The 20,163-nt window shown below is 40.8% G+C and overlaps 1 protein-coding gene and 1 pseudogene across 5 annotated transcripts in view; one reads left to right on the forward strand and one right to left on the reverse strand.

Moving 5' to 3' along the window:
- HDAC8 (histone deacetylase 8) overlaps positions 1 to 20,163 on the reverse strand; it is a 316,573-nt gene that overhangs the window by 46,296 nt on the left and 250,114 nt on the right. The gene's annotated exons all lie outside the window — the stretch shown is intronic.
- LOC142434103 (CDGSH iron-sulfur domain-containing protein 1 pseudogene) lies at positions 5,100 to 5,418 on the forward strand (annotated as a pseudogene).

Here is a 20,163-nt window from a genome sequence, read left to right on the forward strand (position 1 = left end):
CGAGCACTAAGACCTGGGGGAAGCTGAGTACAAAAAAAAGAAAAGAAAAAGAATTAAGGCCTGGTGACTGTTCTCCAGAAGCTAAAAATCCACAATTTTATTTACTGGAATCTACTGCCATCGAGTTGATTTGGACTCAGAGTGACACTATAGGAAAGAGGAGAACTGCTCTATAGGGTTTCCAAGTATAAATCATTACAGCAGCAGACAGCCTTTCTCCCACATTGCAACGGGTGAGTTTGAACCACTAACATTGCACTTAACAGTCAGTCCAATGTTTAATCCACATGCTATCATGACATCTTTATTTATAAGAATAATCAACACTAAACTGTGTGGTGCTGGGCACATTACAATGTGTGAGGTACTGGCCAAGTTAAGTGACATGTTCAACATCATAGTGTTAAAATAACTGATGTGAGCTTGGATTTCCAGTCCCATAGGCTTTCCGTTACTCCATGAATAGGGGTTAAAGAGTAAGAGTTTTAGAATCATAAGGACCTAGCCTTGTATCTTTGCTTCACCATTGGAAATCCCCAGTGGATTTCTGAGATTGTAACTGTGTGCGGGTCTATCTAGAAATTCAAAAACTCTCTCACTGCTAACAGTGACGTCCTGTGGGTTTCTGGGACAGTAACTGTTTATTAGAGTAGAAAGCCCAGTCTTTCTCCGGCTCATAGCATAGTGGTTACATGTTGGGCTATGATATGTATGGTGGGCAGTTCAAAACCACCAGCAGCTAAGTGGGAGAAAGACAGCTTTCTACTCCTGTGAACAGGTACAGTCTCAGAAACCCACAGGGACTCACTGAGTTAGCACTGACTGGACGGCAGTGAGATTTATTAGCTATGTGGCCTTAAATATAGGCATCCTTTTGGTGTAGTGCATTACACTTTGGGCCCCCAACCACAAGATCAGCAGTATGCAACCACCAGCCCCTCAACAAGAGAGGCTTTCTACTCCTGTAAAAATCGACAATCTCAGTTGGAAAATGGGCAAGTCTGCCAAATACTTCAAGACATGGACAAAAGAGAAAACATGCTCAGCAGTTAGTCAATATCAGAAAGATAAATATTTTATGACACCATTATTATAAAGGAAACAATAAGAATGGTTTTCACACTAAAGGACCAGACGTTAAAAAAGACCAGGATTGGGGTTATGGCCAGAGAGGAGGATGGTAAAGAAAGAGAGAAGGTAGAAAAAGGGACACAAATATACCAGAAAAAGGAACCACATGTACACGGGGGTTTAGGGGAACTGTCACCGGTTTGATAAGCTAGGCTGTGCAACTACAAAGAACATGTTCTTCTATGTATGTGTTATATTCTGCAAGCCAAAGGGCAAACGATTTCCAATATACACATAAAAAAAGAATAAACAAAGTTGAAATTGAAAGTGGAGTCACAGTCTCTGAAAACCTTCCAGATTCTTTACCTATCAGACCTGAACATTGGTTTGAGTGGCTGTAAAAGGAAGAAAAGTAAAAATGAAAATGACTTGGATTCTTTTGTGACATACAATTTCGTTTCAAAGAACAAAAAGAAGAAAAGATCATCACTCTGGAAAACACAGGGGTAAGTGTACTCTATGCTACAGGGCTGCTGTGAGTTGGAACTGACTTGATGCCATTGAGTTGGGCGTTTTGGGAGTGCCCTTAAACAAGTTACTTTGCTGCTCTATGCCATGGCTTCCCTGTATGTAAAATGCGGACAGTAATAGAACCTATCTTAGGAAGTTGTTATGCAGATAAAAGAGTTCAGGGAAAGCACCTGCAACCAGGACATGGCACACAGTAAACATCAATAAATGTTATTAAATCTTTATTACTAAGGGCTAGATATTTTTATTATTATGCTCTTTAACCCACCACTGTCAGTTTGAAATCCTGTGGTGGCTTATGTGTTGCTGGAAACTATCACTGACTGGTATTTCAAATACCAGCAAGCTCACGGAAAGTGAACAGGTTTCAGCAGAGCCTCCAGACCAAGAACATACTATGTCCACTTCTGAGGAATTGTTGTTGTTAAGTGCCTTCAAGTCAGTTCCGACTCATAGTGACACTATGCACAACAGAAAGAAGCACACTGCCCAGTCCTTCAACAGTCTCACAATTGTTCTCATGTTTGAGACCACTGTTGCAGCCACTGTGTCACTGCATCTCGTTGGGGGCCTTCATCTTTTTCAATGGCTCTCTTGTTTACCAAGCATGATATTTTTTCCCCCTGAGGTTGGTCTCTCCTGATAAAGTGTCCGAAGTATGTAAGACAATGTCACACCATCCTTGTTTCTAAGGAACATTCTGGCTGTATTTTTTCCAACACAGATTTGGTGGTTCTTTTAGCAGTCCATGGTACTTTTAATATTCTTTGCCAGCACCATAATTCAAATGCATTGATTCTTCCTAGGTCTTCCTTATTTGATGTCCAACTTTCACAAGCATATGAGGCCATTGAAAATACCATGGCTTGGGTCAAAAAGAAAGAAACCAGACTCACTGCCATCAAGTAAGTGTTGACTCATAGTGATCCCCGGTGAGTTTCTGAGACTGTAAGTTGTTCATGGGCATAGAAATCCCAGTCTTTCTCTCTAAGCTGCTGGTGGTTTTGAACTATTGATTATGGAGATCATGCAGATTGCAGTGCAATGAATAATCATTACAGTACCAGGGATCCTGGTGGCTTGGGTCAGGCACACTTTAATCCTCATCTTAATAACCTTGCTTTTCAACACTTCAAAGAGGTCTTGTGCAGCAGATTTATACAATTATCCTTTGACTTCTTGACTGCTACTTCCATGAGCATTGATTGTAGATCCAAGCAAGATGAAATCCTTGACAACTTCAACCTTTTCTCTGTTTATCATGATGTTTCCTATCGGTCCAGTTGTCAGGATTTGGGTTTTTTTCTATTTTGATTTGTAACCCATACTGAAGGTTGCAATCCTTGATCTTTATCAGCAAGTGCTTCAAGTTCCCCTTACTCTCCACTCTTCAACTGTGTCATTGCCTATCACAGGCTAATTAGACTTCCCCCAATCCTGATGCCCCATTCTTCTAGATATAAACCAGCATATGATTGAATAAGTATTGTGAGAGGATATAACCCTGACACACGCCTTTCCTGACTTTAAACCATGCAGTATGCCCTTGTTCTCTTCGCACAACAACCTCTTGATCCATGTACAGGTTCCACAGGGACACAATGAAGTGTTATGGGATTACCATTCTTCTCAAGGCTGTCCATATGCTTTACTGTTTTTTAAAATGTTTTATTAGGGGCTCATACAACTCTGTCCATATGCTTTGCTATGAGCCACAGAGTTGAATGACTTTGTCTAATCAATAAAGCACAGGTAGTCATCTTTCTGGCATTCTCTGCTTTCAGCCAAGATCCATCTGACAGCAGCAGTGATATCCCTTGTTTCAAATCCTCTTCTGAACCTGGCTTGAATTTCTGGCAGCTCTGTCAATGAACTGCTACAACCCCTGTTGGATGATCTTCAGCAAAACTTTACTCGCATGATACGATATAATGTGTGTGTTCTGTTGTGTTATCTTTCTTTGGAATGGGTACAGATATGGATCAGTTGGCTAAGTAGCTGTCTACCAAAGTTCTTGGCATAGATGAGTGAGTGCTTCCAGTGCTGAAAACCTTATGGAGAGCATTGAAACACTGTCAGAAACTGAAAACTTGATGAATAGAAGCAGAGCATTGTCAGAGATAGTGCCAAGAGAGGAGCTTTTCAGGTCAGAAGGCGCTCAAAATATGACCCAGGAAAAGCTGCCTCCTCAGAGTTTAATTATGTGGCTGGAGTAAAGTGTGCAAGAGAAGAGCCTTCAGGAGCTTAATTTGCTGGTGTAACATGAATCAAAATGAGAAGACATAACTGTGAACATCAATTAGTAATTACAACTTGGAATATATGAAGTATAAATTAAGAAAAATGGGAAGCTGTAAAAAATGAAATGGAACCCATAAAGATGGACAGTCTAGGCATTAGTCAGCTGAAATGCACTGGTACACAGCTTACTATGTTGGGAACGTCAGATTCAAGGGGAATAGCATCACATAACTGTCAAAATGAATACTTTAAGATCTATCTTGAAGTACAATGTTGTCTGTGACAGGATAATATCTATTCACATACAAGGAAATCCAGTCAAGACAACTATTATTCAAATTCATGTACCGACGCCAAAGCTAGTGATGAAGAAATTGAAGAATTCTACCAATGTCTACAGTTGGAAATTGATCAAACATGGAATCAAGATGAATCAATAATCATTGGCAATTGGAAATATAAAAGTTGGAAATAGAGGAAGAAACAGTAATTGAAAATATCGTCGTGGTGATATAAACGAAGCTGGGAATTGCATGATAGAATTTTGCAAGACCAATGACTTATTAATAGCAAATACTTTTTTTTCAACAACAGAAAAAGGTGACGATATACACCAACTTCTCCAGATAGAATACACAGTAACAAAATTGACTTTATCTGTGGGAAGAGATGATGGAGAAGCTCAATATTTGGAGCCATTACCAGGCCAGGGGCCGAATGTGGAACAAACCATCAATTGCTCATATGGAAATTCAGGTTGAAGCTTCAGAAAATGAAAACAAGTTCATAAGGGCCAAAATATAGCCTTGAGTCTATTCTACCTGAATTTTGGGAACATATTAAGAACAGATGTGCTGCATTGGACACTATTGACAGTAGACCTGATGAGCTGTGGGAGGACATCACAAACATCATTCATGAAGAAAGCAAAATGTCATTAAAAAGATAGGAGAGAAAGAAAAGATAAAAGTGGATGTCAGAAGAGACTATGAAATTTGCTCTTAATCACAGAGTAGCTAAGGCAATTGGAAGAAATGATGATGTCAAAGAGCTGAATAGAAAACTTCAAAGGGTAGCTCAAGAAGACCAAGTGAAATATTATAATGAAGCGTGCACGGCCCTAGAGTTAGAAACAAAAACAGGAGCCCTGCGTATGTACTCTTAGGACGCTCCTCGCACCCTTTTTTTTACCGCTATTCGCATGAGCCCTGTTAGTGATCAGTACCCTGTGCACATACTTTGCAAGTGACAGAGCCATGAGTCTGACATCCAATTCCAGCGTAAGAGCTCAATGGATCACAGCGATTACCACTTCTGCTGAGATAGCTGCAATTGGTTATCTAGCTTACAAGAGCTTCATGTCAAAGATCATCGCCACAAAGCCATGGCAAATCTTCATATCCAGAAAGACAAGTCCAATGTAGCACACGCTTTCGACACGGAGGACTTGGGAGATAAACCTGTGTATTGCCGTTGTTGGAGATCCAAAAAGTTCCCATTCTGTGGTGGAGCTCACACAACAAAGAGACTGGAGACAACGTGGGACCTCTGATCATTAAGAGGAAAGAAACTTAGTGGCCAGTGTTGATGCTGCAAACTAACTTGTCATAATGTGATCTGGTTATTTAATGAGAATGAAGGCCACTTCTGTCCAACTCACAGCCCCTGTGTTTGAAATGTGGTATACATTGTAAACGACAGCTTTTACATTCACGGCATTTGGCTTGCTTGTTGAAACATCACGGTGCACATTTGCTTAATCAGAAAAGGAAAAAACAATCTCATGGCCTGTGGGCTATTGCAGTCTTTTAAGGACCCGTTTCTCCGAACTCAAAATAATGATGATAACTGAATGTAGTTGTGTTGAAGTTAACATTAGATTATTCTCAAAATCATACAAAAAGAAAACAAAAACAGAAGAACACACACACACACACACACACAGCATTTCTTAAACTAAAAGAACTGAAGACAAATGTCAAGGTTCAAATTGCAATAGTGAACGATTCTATGGGTAAAATATCGAAGGATGCAGGAAGCATGAAAAGGAGATTGAAAGAATATAGAGTCACTGTACCAAAAAGAACTAGTTGACATTCCACCATTTCAGGAGCTAGCATATGATCAAGAACCAATGGTTATGAAGGACAAAGTTCAAGTGACAATGAGAGCATTAGCCAAAAACAAGGCTCTAGGAATTGATCGAAAACGATTAAAATGTTCAACAAGCTGATAAAGGATTGGAAGCACTTACTCTATGGCAAGATATTTGGAAGCCAGTTACCTAGCCAACTAATTAGAAGAGATCCATATTTGTTCTCATTCCAAAGAAAGGTGACACAACACAATGCTCAAATATCACATATGAATAAAATTTTGTGGAAAGTAATTCAACAATGGTTGCAGCAGTACATTGAATGAGAGCTGCCAGAAATTCAAGCCAGGTGGAAGTGGATGTCGAACGAGGGATGTCATTACTGATGTCAGTGGCTGAAAGCAGAGAACACCAGTGTGCTTTATTGATTAGGCAAAGGCAGTTAACAATATGGATCATAACAAAGTATGGACAGCCTTGAGAAGAATGGGAATTCTGGAATACTTCATTGTACTCATGTGGAATTTGTACATGGATCACGAGGCAGTTGTATGAACAAAATAAGGGAATACTAACTACCTTATATACTCGTGTATAAACCAAGTTTTTCAGCACTTTTTAAATGCAGTTTTTGTGGTAAAATTAGGTACCTCGGCTGATATTTGGGTCGGCTTATACTCACGTATATAAGGTATAAGGTTTAAAGTGTGTGTGTGTGTGGGGGGCTGTAAAGTGTTCATCAAGGTTGTAATCTCTCACCAGCCTTATTCAATCTGTATGCTGAGCAAATCATCAGAGAAGCTGGGTTATATCAAGAAGAGTAGGGCATCAGGAGTGGGGGAAGGCTTATTAACCTATGATAGGCAGACAGCACAATTTTGCTTGCTGAAAGCAGGAGAACTTGAAGCACCTGCTGATGAAGATCAAAGACTACAGCCTTCAATATGGGTTACAACTCAAAGTAAAGAAATCCCAAATCCTCACAAGTGGACCAATAGGTAACATGATAAACAGAGGAGAGGTTGAAGTTGTCAAGGATTTCATCTTGCTTGGATCCACAATCAATGCTCATGAAAGCAGTCAAGAGGTCAAAGGATACATTGCATTGGGTAAATCTGCTGCACTAGATCTCTTTGAAGTATTGAAAAGCAAAGGTGTTAATTTGAGCATTAAGGTATGTCTGACCCCAAAACAAAACCCAACCCAACTAAAACTCACTGCCCTGTAGCCAATGCTGATTCACTGCAACCCTATACGACAGAGTAGAAAGGCCCCTGTGGGTTTCCAAGACAGTAACTGTTTCTGGAACAGAAAGTCCAGTCTGTCTCCTCAAGAGTGGCTGGTGGTTTCGAACTGCTGACCTTGCAGTTATCAGTACAATTAGTAACCGCTACCTACCAGGGTTCTGTCATGGTATTTTCAATTGTTTCATATGTATGTGAAAGTTGGACCTTGAAAAATTAAAACCAAAAAAGAATGAATGCATTGGAACTATGGTGCTGGTGAAGAATAATGAATGTCCCATAGATTGCCAAAAGAACAAACTACCTGTGTCTTGGAAGATGTACAGCCAGAAAGGATGCAAGGATGGCAGGAATTCATCACACAGACTTTGAATACGTTTTCAGGAGAGACCAGTACCTGGTAAAGGACATCATGCTTAGTAAAGAATGAGGGTATCAAAAAAGGGGAAAGCCCTCGGAGAGATGGACTGACAGTGGCTATAACAATGAGCTCAAAAAGAACTCCAATTGCGAGGATGTGGCAGAACCTGGCAGTGTTTTGTTGTACATATGGTCACTATGATTCGGAACTGACTTGTTGGCACATAACAACATCCTTTCTAATAGTACAAAGCCAGTAAGAATTTTGAATGTAATAGGCAGTAGTTAAAGTGGATTTCTTTATAAATGCTCTCTTTCTTGGACATATTCATGTTGGATGAGGCTGAATTCTGAAGCTCTAATGTTGTACCTCACATCTAAAGTCATGCTGGGTCTGAGGGCCCAGGACTACAGTCTTAGTGGACATTAAGGTCAACTAGAATACCAGTTCACACACACAATGCTTTATAACCTACTTTGGTGAGTAGTGACTGGGGTCTCGCAAGCTCATAAGTGGCGATTAAGTCAGAGCTCCTAGTCTCTCCCTGGACAAAGGAAAGAAAAGTGATGGAACTCAAAAGACCCAAGGATACATGGACTAAGTATCATACAAACATCACACTCCACAACCCTGAGACCAGAAGAACTAGATGGTAACTGGCTAGTATTACCAACTGCTCTGAAAGGGATCACATTAGAAAGGCCTGGGTTGAATGAGAGAAAAATGTGGACTATTTTATCAAAATCACAAAGGTCTGGATCTGAACTCACTACCAAGGCTCCCTTTTCAGTCAAGTGATCTGAGAGGTCTATAAGGGGAACATTAACACTAGTGTGGTACAAACACCTTAGAATAATCAACCATTTAAGAACAAAAGGGCAGCCTTTACCCAAGGACAAAGTCCAAAGGGTTAGGAAAGAAGGAGGTACACAAACAGGAAACACAGGGAGGAGGTGAGATAAGCTATGGTACATCGATTGAGGGGATCGCAGTGGATGAGATGAAGCCAAGTACGAACTGTTGAAAGTAAAACTAATGATCTGCTCTATATGCCTTCACCCAATTCACGACAAAAAGCTTGAAAAACAAATAAAAATCTGATGCCAGAAAGAGGCTGAGAGATCAAGAAGAAAAGGACCACAGGTGAAATTAACTAAGAAAAGTAGACTAGAGGAAGCTAGAATGGAAAATGGAAAGGGGGTGAGAACAAAGAGGGAAGGGGTCAGAAGTGATGGAAAGGAAAGGAGATAAAATGGAGGATGAGTCAAAGCAGGAGCCCTGGTGGCTTAGTGGTTACATGTTGGGCTGGGATCCATATGGTCGGCAGTTCAAGACCAGCAGCTCTGAGGGCGAAAGACTGGGTTTTCTATTCCCACAAACAGCTATAATCTTGGAAACCCACTGGGGCTCAACTATGAGTCAGCATTGACTCAATCGCATTGAGTTTTGATTTAGGCTAGGCAGGAGAGAGAAAGGCAGGTAGTCACCACTTCATTAGGGGTCTCCAGGTCCTTCCTTTGCGGAAGGATTCTGGCCAATATTAATATTTTAGCCACATCACTGCTGATCCTCTAATTTCTAATATTACAATTCCTTTCATAAATATGAACGGAACAAGTTATACCATAAAACCCTACTGCTTTCGAATCAATTCCAAATCATCTCACCCATGGCCATCGTGTCAATGCTGGCATGTCACAGTGATCCCTGTGGGTTTCCAAGACTGTAACACTTCATGGCAGTAGAAAGCCAAGTCTTCCTCTCTCGGAGCTACTGGTGGTTTGCAACTGCCCACCATGCGGATTGCATGCAGCCCAGTGCTTAACCACTACGCTGCCGGGGCTTATACCAACCCTACAAAAGGTTCTGAAGGCTTTAAGTCTTTATGGGAGCAGAAAGCCTCATGTCAATGCAGTCTTACTCACATTAACTGAAGAAAATTTTTTTGGGAAAATTAGTGGGGAAAAAGAAATGAAAAGTAGCCAAATCAGGGCTGTAAGATGGATCCCTCATGATTTTCTATGGTGTTTCTTGCAAAATTGATCTTGTTTGATGAGAGGAATGAGCAGGAGCATTGTCTGGTGGAGAAGGAGTCACTGGGGACACAAGCAACTCTCTTGCCTTCTTCGAGTGATGTATCCTTCTTTCATGATGGGCAATGATAAATTGATAGGCTTGATCAGACTTGATATTATGTATCAGAGGAGTTACTTGGGGGCAAAGTGGAATTGTACTTGCTTAGAACTCCTTATTCATTTGTTTACCCATTCAGTTAACACTGGTCTTTTCCTGAACACTCCTGTGTACCAGGTTCTGGGCATGAAGAGATACACAAGACTCAGCTACTGACCGTAAGGAATGGATCAGAGATAAGTGTACAAGCAAGCGATGATAATGCACCATGATAAATGCCACATTAAAGACACAGAAAAGGAGTTATAATCCACAGGGAAAATAAAGCAAAATAAAGAAAGAAAGAAAATAAAGCAAAATCAAGACATGCTCTTTGAATCGGCCTTTTACTGATTTCTCCCCTTGGGTTTCTTTTAAAAATTTAGATCTGATCATGTCATTCTCTGCCCTATCCCCGCCGCCCTGCTTAAAACCAAGATTGGTTTCCCACTGACTATTGGACTGAATCCCAACTCCAAAGCAGGATACACAAAGGCCTCCACAGTTTAGTCCAACCAACTCCTCTAGCCTTATCTCATGCCACAGCCTGGCCATGGTCCCTAACCTGAAACCACACTGAGCTTCACTGTCTCTTCTGGCTCTGCTTTATCTGTTCAACTCCGTTGCTTCTGTGAGCCACTGCTAAATGTTGCTTTTCTGCTGAGTCTTTCCAGCTCTCCCAGAGGGAGTGAGTTCCTCCCTCTGTGTTCTCAAAGGCAGATGCTGACCTCTCCATTGTAACACTTATCACATTGTAGTGTAATTGTTTGTATATGTGTCTATCTCCCACACTAGGCTGTGTTCTCCTCAAGGGTGGGCCCCGAGTCTTACTCTTTTCTTCTCTTTAAACTTTAACAAAACCTGGCACATAGTAGGTGTTCCATACATCGTTGCTTGTGAATGAATGGCTCTGACGTAAGCTATGGAGAGATGAGGAAAAATAAAGGGCAGTCAAAGTAGTTACAGAACTCTGATGATATTGTAAAGAAATAAGCTGGAGAAGGCTGAGATAATGCTCCCACTCATGCTTTAACCAATGACTCTCCATTCTGAGCAACCCTTTTTTGTCTGCTTTTCCATTCCCTTTCTAAAACTCAGTCATTGAAACAGGAAACACTTCATTTACAAGCAATTAAGATACACTCAGAGATTGATGCAGGTTGACCTTGACACTACTGGTACAAAGAGAGTAAATGACATCTCTTAGAGGGGTATTTGCTCCTCCAGGTCACTCTGTACCATTACTTTTCTATGGTACTAGTTTGGGGCTAACATGGAAAGCGGCCAGAAGTACCTCTTAAGGAGACTATGTTTTGAATAGAGCAAGAAGCCCATTCCACAATCACACACAAGTAGGTGTCCTATAAATGTGTGAAGCCTGCTTTTGCCCATGACCATCCCACTGTGGATGAAAGACTGGATCAATAGCAGGCAGCGTGGGGCAGTAGGAAAGCTCACGGCATTGTGATCAGAGATTAATTTGGTATAACATTGGATGAGTCACTTAAAACTTCCAGGCTCCCTTTCTACATTGATAAAATGCGGATACAAATAATCATCTTGCCAACCTAACAGACTCCAGGGAGGTAATTGTGCGAACAGCTCTAGAGATTCGACAAATGAAGGTGGTTGGCTAATGCTCATCAACAGATTAGCAAAAGTACACTTAGGCTCCTTCCTTAATAGTTTATTTAAGAGTCTACACAAGGAGGATTTATCACCTTGCCATACTTAAAACAACAGTGTTTTAAAGTTTTGCTAATGAAGAAAGGAGGGAGTGAGCAGCAACAGAAACACACCAGTCACTTAAGAATAGACATGGAATAGCAAAAGCCTAGCACAAGGAAATGCTAACTAAAATCCAATGTCCTCAAAGATTTTATGTCAGCTTTCTTCACAGCAGTCTCTGCTTCCTTGACTTTTACTCGAGGGGAAAAGGCTTCTTATTTTGCTGCTCTCAGAAACCTCAAATATGTTGTAAAGTCACACAGCTGCGTCAATGCCATTGGTGCAAAACTTAGAATGAACAACATGGAAATGGCATATTTTAGCATCCGTTTTTGAGGTAGGTTTGGTGGAACTGGAAAATAAAAAGGCCAAAAGGCTGGTGTACAAGAGCAGAGTAAGGAAGCAGAGATCATGAAAACTCAGCAAACCGAATTTCACCTTAAAATCTGACTTTAGATTGTTAAGACCTGCAGATACATTCATTAATGCAAACTCACTTACCCTGTATCTACAAAAGGAATCTGTGTTCCTTCATGCTCTGTCATACCTCCCAGCCTTCCCTTGATAGGGAGTGTCCAGCCCTCTCTGTGACGAGCCCAGTCCTACTCATCTTTCAGGACCGAGCTCAAAGGTCACCTCTGAAGTATCTGCTGACTCCCTAAAGGCAGAGTTCCTCATTCCCTTCTTCGTGCTTCCCATGAGACCTTTTCCCGCCCATTGAGTGGAATTTTTTACATACATTCTTTCCCATTATGCCATTAGCAAGGTTCTCTGGGGCAAAAAAAAAAAATCTCACGATAGCTTTTCTAGCACAGAACAGGGCAATGAATGTTTGACTACGCAGGCACTGAAGGAAAGGCTCATTACACAATGACTTCACGGTATACATGCATCTACAGTATTGACTACCTCGGTGCTGACTGGAGCCCTGGTGGTGTAGTGGTCATGAGCTGGGCTGAGAGCTGCATGGTTGGCACTTGGAAACCACCAGCACCTCTGAGAGAGAAATATCGTTTCTCATTACAGTCTCTGAAACCTGCAGGGGCCGCTATGACTTGATGGCAGTGAGTTTGGTTTGGTTTTAGTGCTGGCAAGTAGCAAGAAACCTGTTGGTAGAGGCCACCTGGCAATGAAGCAAGATCTTGTGGTTCCAGGTACGAGCCATTAGTTTGGCTCTTCCAATTGGCAAACGGGAACTGGAACAGTGCTGTTCCCAACTCTGCTCCTCCAGAAGTTGCCCAGCAGGGACCGAAAGCATCATTTTCGTGAGTTGGTAATTACCAGAGCGGAATGCTTATGCATGGAGTTTGAACAAGTCACAATTCCCACAGAAAGCTAGCATCCACAGCTTCTGCTCCTTCTAGTTCTGCCACTGATGAGCTCAATGCCTTTAGGCACATTGACTTGTCTTACAGTCACCATCACCAGACGAAGGAGAACGAAGACGTTTCATGGATGGTGTCAATCAAAAAATCTGACTGAGATCCATGAGGCAGGAGGAAGCAGTGGTTGATGCCGGCAAGTATGTATCGCATAGTTGTTTCTATTTTTAAGTGTAAATCACCTCGCAGCAGCAGCCAGTGGAGTTGGATTTGATGCTGTGGCTATTGGAGTAATCTAGTATTGAAAACCCCAAATCAAATTTACTGCCCTTGAGTCAATGCTGTCTCACAGTGACTCACTGTGGGTTTCTGAGACTATAACTGTTTATGGGAGTAAAAAGAATCGAGTACTGAAGTAAAGTAGAATTTATCAAAGTCAATATTACACATCTTTAATGATACTCATTACTGTTGACTAAATTCAGGCTCTTAGTGATCCTATAAGACAAGATTAGAATCGCCCTACAGTGTTCCCAAGGCTGTAATCTTCATGGAAGCAGACTGCCACAGCTTTCTACCATCGAATGACTGGTGGATTTGAATTGCCGATCTTTCAGTTAGTAGGCAAATGCTTAACCACCACTGTGCCATCAGAGTTTCTTTTAAAATGACACACAATGATTATTGTGCTATACTGTACTTAGACAAAAGGAACTCTGGTGATGTAGTAGTTAAAGTGCTTGACTACTAATGTGGAGGTCAGCTGCGTGACACCAACAGGCATTCTATGGGAGAGAGATGTGGCAGTTTGCTAACTTAAAGATCACAGCCTTGGAAACCCCCAGGGGACAGTTCTACTTGGTCTGACAGAGTTGCTATGCGTTGGAATAGACTTAATAGCAACACTTTGGTAATGAGGTCTAAGTGGTAAGCAGCTCCTAAGATTGTCTGTAATTATATTACTTTTGCTAAGCTGAATGAAATATTTCTGAGGTCAACTCTGTTCAGGTTAAAGATTGGAGGTGGTTGGATAGGAAGCAGAGCAGAAAGCTGGCTCCAAGTCATTTCTTTGGTTCTCTTTCCTCATTCCATTCCACTCCACCCCACCATGGCAGTACCACTACCTCTAATTGGGGAACAGACAGAGAGATTAGATGGTGAACTAGACCACCTGCCTCCTGCGAGGGAGAGGCCATTCTGAAAGCTCCTAGGGTTAGGGCACCTGAGAGGTTCAGAGGGACTTCTGGATGCTCCGTTCTTGCTTTTCCATTAGGCTCAAAAAGCCTTAAGCCTAAAATGCATATAACTAAACTTAATGAATATACTTTTTAGATCCTGATTTGAACAAAGAAATTTTTGAGACAACTGGGTAAAACTTAAAGATTGGTATTAGATGATATTAAGACATGATTAATTTTGTTGGTTTTGATAATGGTATTGTGGGTATGCTCAACAAGAGTCCCCATCTATTAGAGATAATTTTATAGGCTCAAACTCTAAAACCATTTTGATTTTTAGCGATACTATAGGCTAGAGCAGAACTGCCACTGTGGGTTACTGAGAAGGCAACTCTTTATAGGAATAGAAAGGCTCATCTTTCTCCCATGGGTGGCTGGGGGTTTCAAATGGATAACGTTGTGGTTGGCTGCCCAATACATAACTCAATATGCCAATGATATGATACCTGGGATTGCTTTAAAGTATTTCAGGAAAAACGGGGGATGGAAGAAATAAGAATACCAGAAGGTTCGCACATGGAGGTTCATTACACTCTTCTCTCTGCTTTGTATATTTGAAAGTACCCCCCACAAAAGTTCTTAAAAACCAAATACTCTGGATTGTGCTGGAAGGGATTCATAAATTTGTAAAATTTAGTTTGATCACATTAATAGCACCTAAGAGCAGAGATTAGCAGAGAGCAGAGCCAGGAGGTTGGTCAGGTGCATTTTGGCTCATGGGCCACTTTGGAGAGTAGAAAGTCTTAGATGGTGTGAGGAAGTGTGTGCAGGGGGTGGGGAGTTATGAACAGTCAGAGAATAATCTCAATAGAGGAACATTCTGTGGGAGGAGGCAGCGATGGGAGAAGAGAGGTTCCTTAATAGGATGCTGTGATCTGTATCTTATTTGTTCTGCCTCCCCCAGAACATTTTATTTTGTCCCATTCCTTCATTTATCTATTTTCTTTTTAAAATCATTTTATTGGGGACTCATAAAACTCTTATTACAATCCACCCATTCATACATACATAGTGTCAAGCACATTTGTATATTTGTTGCCATCATCATTCTTAAAATATTTTCTTTCTACTTGAGTCCTTGGTATCAGCTCATTTGTTCCCCTCCCTCTCCACCCCCCCCACAAACCACTGATAATTTATAAATTATTATTATTTTGTCATGTCTTACACTGTCCAATGTCTCCCTTCACCCACTTTTCTGTTGTCTGTCCCCCAGTGAGGTTATATGTAGATCCTTGTGATCAGTTCCCCCTTTCTACTTCACCTTCCCTTTACTCTCTTGGTATGGCTACTCTCATTATTGGTCCTGAGGGGTTTATCTTTCCTGGATTCCCTTTGTTTCTAGTTCCTATCTGTACCAGGGTACATCCTCTGGTCTAGCCAGATTTGTAAAGTAGAATTGGGATCATGATAGTGGGGGCAGGGGAGAATTACAGAAGTAGAGGAAAGTTGTATGTTTCATTGGTGCTACACTGCACCCTGACTGGCTCGTCTCCTTCCCTGCGACCCTTCTGTAAAGGGATGTCCCGTTGCCTACAGACGGGCTTTGGGTCTCCATTCCACACTGCCCCTCATTCACAATGATATGATTTTTTGTTCTTTGATGCCTGATACCTGATCCCATTGACACCTCGTGATCACATAGGCTGGTGTACTTCTTCCATGTGGGCTTTGCTGCTTCTCAGCTAGATGGCCGCTTGTTTATCTTCAGGCCTTTAAGACCCCAGGCACTATATCTTTTGATAGCCGGGCACCATCAGCTTTCTTCATCACGTTTGCTTATGCACCCACTTTGTCTTCAGCGATCATGTCGGGAAGGTGAGCATCACGGAATGCCAGTTTAATAGAACAAAGTGTTCTTGCATTGAGGGAGTACTTGAGTAGAGGCCCAATGTCCATCTGCTACTGTAATACTAAACCTATTAATATATGCACATAGATCTATTTCCCCACTGTCATATATAAAAATATTTACATGTGCACATGCCTATATTTAGACCTCTATAAATGCCCTTTGCTGCCTAGTTCTTTCCTCTATTTCCTTTTACTTTCCTCTTGTCGTCCCACTATCATGCTCAGCCTTCATTTGGGTTTCAGTAATTCTTCTCAGTTACATTGCCCTTGATGAAGTCCTAATCTGGAGACGAACACAATGGGACCAAGGGTTTCGGAGGGACATGGGAGAGTAGGGGGGGGGGCAGGGGAAAGGAAGTGGGTGTTAACAAACCCAGGGACAAGAGAACAAGTGATCCAAAATCGATGGTGAGTAGGGTGTAGGAGGCCTGGTAGGGCTTGATGAAGGGCCTATTCCTTTATTTCAAAATGTTTGTTGAGTGCCTACCATAGCCAGACAATAGATATCTGTGCATGTGACAGGTAAAGGGGATACATCCATAAACAAAAGAAAGTCTACTCTGAGGGAGTTGATAATCTAGTAGGAAGAAACAGAGAGTAAATAAACAAAAAGGTAAGTATACAATACATCAGAGGGTGATAAGTTCTGCAAAATAAACAAAAAGGTAGAGCAAGGGGGCACTTAGTTCTGTACGAGTTTTTTAGGTCTCCACTGCTTCTGACATGTTACAACTCCTCAGTGTCATTCATCCTTTGAAGCTCACCAAGGGCTCCTAGGACTCATGGCATATATGTATTTTGAACTTCAATCTTATTCTCACATCCTCCAACTGATTGTTAAGGATTACACTTCAACATAAAGCAAACATATATAAAATACCTCAACCCATGCCAATCTGGGATATTGCTCTGCTACTCAAAAAATCTGAAACTATGTTCTGATGCCAAAAATAATAGATAATAAATGTAACAAAATATTAGAGCACAGAGCCATTCAGTTTCAGTATTTACATACTATGAATAAAATATGAAAACATCATATGGAGAAGTTAATATGGTGATTTGTCACCTGCAATACTGTGGACTTTTAACATTTGTCCTCCTTTCAGTGAAACAAAGGAAAATATTAATCTAAAATTATTGTTATTTGCTGATTCTTTCCCCCTTTGGATGGTAATAGTTTATCCCAGCGGTTGGCAAACTTTTGAGATGGAAGAGTCCATCCCGTCTCTCACAACAATTTAAAAATTATTTGAGAGCCATACATATATTTTTACAAATAAGGAACAGTTAAAGTAATATTATAAATAAAACTATGATAGTTGTATTTTCATTTGCAAATTTACATCAGAGCCACATGCATGTACCGAAAGAGCCACATATGGCTTGAGAGACACAGTTTGCCAGCCCCCGGCTATCCTTACGACACTCTAGCAAGCAAATTGGCTTTACCATCTTGGCTTTCATAGGTATAAAAGACAAAGGATTACCATCTTTATTGCTGTGATGTGTTATGAAATGAAAAACTTCACAACTGAGCCAATAAGCAACAGCAATAATAAACAGAGAAAAGATTAAAGTTGTCAAGGATTTCATTTTACAAGGATCCACAATTAATACCCATGAAAACAGCAGTCAAGAAAAGTCAAGGCAAACCTGCTGCAAAAGATCTCTTTAAAGTGTTAAATAGCAAAGAAGTCACTTTGAGGACTACGGGTGTCTGACTCAAGCCATGGTATTTTCCATAGCTTCGTACGTCTATGAAAGCTGGACAATGACAATGAGTAAGGAAGACTGCAGAACTGAAGCATTTGAATTATGGTGTTGGCAACTGACAAACAAACTCCTTAGATGTGAGGCTGGAGAAACTTTGTGCATATCAGGAGGGACCAGTCCCTGGGGGCCAGCATGCCTATAGTAAAGTAGAAGATCAGCACAAAAGGAGACTCTCAACAAGATGGATTCACAGCAGCTTCAACAATAGGCCCAGGCACAATTGTGAGGATGGCACAGGGCTGGGCAGTGTTGCATTCTATGTGGTACATAGGTCATTATGAGGTGGAATCGACTCAGCATTCAATAACAGCACTGATTTCATCCAAATTCCTTCTTGGAAGCCTTCTCCAAGTACTATTTTCTCTAGGAACTTTTCACAGGTTTTTCTCTTCTTACTTTACACCATCCCCTAGGTCAGATACTATTCTGCTTTCACAGTGCCCTTGTATGAATCTCTTTCATAACAGTCACCACACTGGGTTTTAATTCTCTCCCTGACTAGACTCTAAGGACTCCTGGTGGGGCAGTAGTTAGAGCACTCAGCTGCTAACCAAAAGGCTAGCCATTGGACCACACAAGCTTATTTGTGTGAGAAAGAAGTAGCAATGTTGCAGGTTACGGATTTGGAAAGTCAATGGGGGCAGTTGTCCTTTGTTCTATAGTGTTGCATGAGTTACTACTGAATTACAATTGATTCAATAGTAATGGATTTTATTAGACTAAGCTCTGAGGATAGGGAGTATGTCCTTTTTATCTCTATATGTGCTTGATGAATACATACATGAAGGAAGGAGAAGGAGGGATAGAAGGAATATATTCCTGAGCAGAATACCAGACAAATGGGAAGCATTCTCTGCTCCAAAGGGAAAAATGGTTTCACAGTTGCTTTGGCTTTTTTTTTCTTCCAATTTTGTTTGTGTTTTCATTATCATCAGAGAAATGAAGAAGTCCAAACTGCACTGAAGGCATTAGCTAAAAACAAGGCTTCAGAAATTGATGGCTTATCAATTGAAACATTTCAACAAGCTGAGGAAGCGATAGAAGTACTGACTCATCTATGCCAAGAAATTTGGAAGACAGCTACCTAGCCAACTGACTGGAAGAAATCTGTATTTGTACTCATTCCAAAGAAAGGCAACCTAACAGAATGTGAAAATTAATGGAACAATATCATTAATATCTTATGCAAGTAATATTTTTCTGAATATTACTCAACAACTATTGCAGTAGTATATTGACAGGGAGCTACCAGAGGTTAATCCTGGATTCAGAAGTGGATGTGGAACAAGGGATATCATTGTTGATATCAGATGCATCTTGGCTGAAAGCAGAGAACATTAGAAAGATGTTTACTTGTGATTTAGTGATGAGTGAGTACTGTTGCTTCCTTAGCTTGCTGAAATATCATAATTGGTATTCCATCAGTTTGACTGTGTGGACCATAACAAACTATGAGAAGCCTTGAGAAGATTGGGAATTCCAGAATACTTTATACTCAAAGAGAACCTGTATATAGATCAAGAAGCACTTGTGTGAACAGGACAAGGGAATTCTGTATGGTTTAAAATCAAGAAAGGTGTGCATCAGGGTTCTATCTTCTATCTACACCCATTCAGTCTATATGTTGAGTACATAATTAGAGTAGCTGAAGTATATGAAAAATAATATTGATACCAGGATTGGAGAAAAGCTTATTAACAACCTGCGATATGCAGATGACCCAACTGTGCTTGCTCAAAGTGAGGATAGGAAGCATTTTCTGATGAAGATCAAGGATTGCAGGCTTCAGTATGGATTACAACTCAATGTTAAAAAAATTCTCACAACTGGACCAACAGTAACATCATGTTAAATGGAGAAAAGACTGAAGTTGTCAAGTATTTCATCCTGCTTGGATCCATAATCAATGTTCATGGAAGCAGCAGCCAAGAGATCAAGTTATGACTTGCTTTAGGTAAATCTGCTGCACAAGACCTCTTTGAAGTGTTGAAAAGCAAGGATGTTACTTTGAGGATTAGGGTGCACCTGACCAATGTATTTTTAATTGCCTCCTCTATGCAAAGTGACAGCTGAATATGGAGGACAGAAGAAAAATTAATGCATTTGAATTTTGGTGCTAGTAAAGAATATTGAAAGTACTATGGACTGCCAAAAGAATAAACAGACCTATCGTGGAAGAAGTACAGCCAGAATGCTTATCAGAAGCAAAGATGATGAGACTTGGTTTCAAGTAGGTTGGACATGCCATCAGGACAAACAGGTCCTTGGGAAAGGACATCATATTTGGTAGAGGAGCGGCACTATGAGTTGGAACTGACTCAACAGGACCTAACAATGACAATGATACCTCATTGTTTAACATTTTAAGAAATTGGTATGATTCCAAAATGGTTCCACCATCTTAGATTCCTCCTAGCAATAGATAAGAGTTTCAATTTCTTATAGCCTCACCAGCACTTACTGTCTAATATTTTAAAGTATTAACAAAAAAGTACTGTTGTTGAGAGTACCCACAGGAAAACAAAGCAAT

This window comes from Tenrec ecaudatus, chromosome X (assembly GCF_050624435.1).
Source record: "Tenrec ecaudatus isolate mTenEca1 chromosome X, mTenEca1.hap1, whole genome shotgun sequence".
NCBI lineage: Eukaryota > Metazoa > Chordata > Mammalia > Afrosoricida > Tenrecidae > Tenrec > Tenrec ecaudatus.